Genomic DNA, 3,614 nt, shown 5'->3' with positions numbered 1-3,614 from the left:
TAATCATTGGAATTAATAGAAAAAATTATGTCTAAATTAATAATTATTTGATAAAATGAAAGCAGAATAAATACCCACTCACTATGAGTGGCAAGTTTTCTAATATTTAATAATATATATATATAGAGAGAGAGAATATTTATGAATATAAAATGATTGATACTGAGTTTTAAAGAGAATTTGTAGCTAATGCAAGTAATACTTTTGTATTATTTGACAATTTAGAACTTTCACAATTAAATATTCTATGTTACTTAAAACAATTTAGTATTAAATTAGTATTAATGATTTTTCCTGATACTCCATGGGGTAGTTCAATTCTAAAGACTTCATTAGTATTTATATTTCTTTAGTTTTTAGAAAGAAACATTTATCTTTACTACTTGAAACCCAATTTACCTATATGAATTCTCTTAATGTGCAGTAAGTGTATTGTTCATTTGAATAGAGCTGTAAAGACATTTTAATTTTAAATTCTTTTTATAACTGAAACTGTTTTGAGATAGATCATGCATGAAAGTAGCAGGTTATGTTTGAATAAAATAAAATGAATCAAAGAACCTTTTGTTCACTGAGTTCATGGCCAAGGAATATATAGTATTAAAACTGTATTGTTTTCCAATGATTAAATCATTTAAAGAATTGCCAAATATCTTGAGCTGATGTTTACAGAGCCATATGGTAGTGTAATTTTTGCAGTAAAGCCCTTTAAGTCTTATATGACATAATCAGTCACTTGATCTCATGGGCCAAATGATCACATTTAATTTGGCTGTAGCTCAGATTAAGATTAAGCAACAGTCCATGACTAACTTAGTCCTACTAGAATTTATTTATTTCATGTGTGTGATTTCTATAGAACAGGCTGAATTTCAAATAAGAGAAAATCATTTGCTAAGTAAAACCTGTGTTCAAAAAGTGAAAAACAAAATGAAACACAACCAAAAACAGCACCATAGAAGATGTAATATAATAAAAGGAGATGGCTGAATAGATAACAGGAAAACGTAAGTACCTCCTCACCCATATCTTAGACCTTGGATCTTCTGTCTTTCCATAATAATGTTAATTCAGGAACAAGTATATTGTTGCTTATTCCACTTTTAAGACCTTGTTGAGAAAATAATAATAAGTAAGCATCAAAGATTTCTTTTGGAAAACCATTTCACATCTGATATCTAACATTACTATTATCTTACATGATCTGAAAGGGATATTTTATTTCTTTATTGTATAAATGAGCGCACCAAGTTTCGTATATTTTCAAGGATTTTTCTTGGGATATACTTTCTCAGCAGTAGACCTGAAATTATGTCACAGTATTTGAAGTATAATTTTAAGATCATTTCACTATAGTGTTGAATATACTGGATTTACTTTTCTAGACTAAAACTTGGGGTTTCATTGTGATATTGATCAAATTGTAGATGTTGGAGGTGTTATCATTTACATATGGAGTCACTCCCAAAGACTTGCATGTGGAGTGCTCACTGCACAATGCAACGAAGTTTAAGATAGGTTCAAACCTCAAGAGTTTATTGGGACTTACGGCCTTCACCTTACTAATAGATGAATTGATTTATGAGTTTACAGCTCAGTGGGCTAGTAGGAGGTAGGGTTCTGGTAGAAGGAATAGGTCATGGGGAGCCTGCTCTTGAAAGGTAATGTTATAGTTAAGATCAAGAATATTCCCCAAAGGCTTCATGTACATTGGTGATGTTTTTGCAAGGTGGTTGAATTATGGAACCATAGAGCTGACTCATTGGGAGGTGGGGCCTGGTGGAAGAGGCAGGCTATTAGGGGCATATCCTGGAAGGGTAGATCTCCCTCCCCAGATCCTGACCTCTCTCTGCTTTCTGGCCACCATGATATGAGCAGCTTTTCTCTGACCAGGCCCTTCCTCCATGTGACATCTGCCTAGAGCCTGAAGACCATGCAAGGATAATTACTATCCTACTTTCAGTTACTGTTAAATCAGCATTTTTTGATTCCACATATGAGTATGATCATGTGGTGTTTGTTTTTCTGTGATTATGTTGTTTCACTTAGCATAATGTTCTCCCATTCTATGTTTTTACAAATGACAGGATTTTTTTTTAATAATGGCTGAATAGTAATCTGTTGAGTATATGTATTATAATTTCTTTATTCATTCATCAGTCAACAAAAACATTGTTTCCATGTCTCGGTTTTTATGAATAGTTCTGCAATGAATAAGGGAGAGCAAATTCTTTTTTGATGTACTGACTTGATTTTCTTTGGCTGCATACCCAGAAATGGGATTTCTAGATGATACGGAGATCTTATTTTCAATTTTTTAAAAGAATTTCCTTCTCCATAAGGGCTGTCCTAATTAACATTTCACCAGCCATACTGTTGCTAAATCCTTAACAAATATCAACTAAATTAATTATTTCAAGAATTCTGTATAATGCTTAGGTATCTTCGATTAGCTTTTGGAAAATTGAGACTTAGAGAAGTCATTTAAATTTATGTACTATTACTGAGTATCTTATTACTTGAGCATAAAACTATTACATTTATCTACAGTAGAAATAAGTGTATATTGAAAAATAATTTGTTTATGAGATCATTGTAAAATTCAAATTTGATCATTATCTTATCAGAATGCTTTAGGCATTGACATAAATATATTTGTTAGTATAAAAGGGTAAGGTAGCAGATGAAACTGTCTTGTAACATTTTCTTGGATAGTTTAATTTGTGTTATACTTAATGACAAGCTGGAAAGCATCCTTGCTGAATCACAGAGAGTAAACCTCTCTAAATTGCTCAAAAGAGACTGTTGAAAGAGCTAAGGCTGATGATGGAATGGCTTATAACAGTGGTCTGCAACCATTTTGGGACCAGGGACCTGTTTCAAAGAAGACAATTTTTCCACAGATTTTGACAGGTGACGGTTTCAGGATTTTTCAAACACATTATATTTATTGTGAATCTTATTTCTATCATTATTACAATGTATAATATAATAAAATAATGATATATCTCACCATAATGTTATATCTGTGGGAGCCCTGAGATTGTTTCCTGCAGCTAGACGGTCCCCTCTGTGGGTGATAGGAGATGGTGACGCCTGACGTGTGTTCCTTATGTCCAGTTTACTCCTTAGTAATCTTGCTTTGGTTGCTCTCAATGTAGAAAATTCTGCTTCACTCATCACTTCTTGGCCTTTTGGCTAAGATCAAGTGTAATATCTGTTCATATTAGAAAATCTAGCTTCACAAAGATAGGATGTTGAAAATGAAAGCAGGTTTTTCAGTGCTTTTGGGGCAATCTCAGGATATTTCACCCTTACTTTAATCCAGAGCACGTGGAGATTTTAGATGGTCTCAAACAGACTTTTAAGGTCACTCACTGCCATTTGTTAGCTCAAGAAGTTACCCCTTTTCTAGTATGAACAAAGTTGACTCACCTGGCTTATTCTCAAATTGGTCATGGATCCATTCCTTACCAGTTCAAGAATATTTTGAGGTTGGCAAATAATGCTGCAATTCATTTGAAAGCTGAGATAGGTGGTCATTCACTAGCTGGAAGAAAGAAGGCCCTGATTCAGTCTCTTTCAGTATCTCTAATAATGTTTAAGCATATTAA

At 33.0% G+C, this 3,614-nt stretch overlaps 1 pseudogene; it reads left to right on the top strand.

The window, feature by feature from the left end:
* The first annotated feature begins 3,178 nt into the window (after window positions 1-3,178).
* On the top strand, window positions 3,179-3,379 carry LOC147826755 (U2 spliceosomal RNA; annotated as a pseudogene).
* The last annotated feature ends 235 nt before the right edge of the window (window positions 3,380-3,614 follow it).

The sequence above is a fragment of the Heterocephalus glaber genome, unplaced genomic scaffold (genome assembly GCF_053883595.1).
Source record: "Heterocephalus glaber isolate CG9 unplaced genomic scaffold, H.glaber_assembly_v1.0 deba00001461, whole genome shotgun sequence".
Lineage (NCBI taxonomy): Eukaryota > Metazoa > Chordata > Mammalia > Rodentia > Bathyergidae > Heterocephalus > Heterocephalus glaber.
The sequence above is the reverse complement of the archived record's forward strand: the minus strand, read 5'-3'. Positions and strand labels throughout refer to the sequence as shown.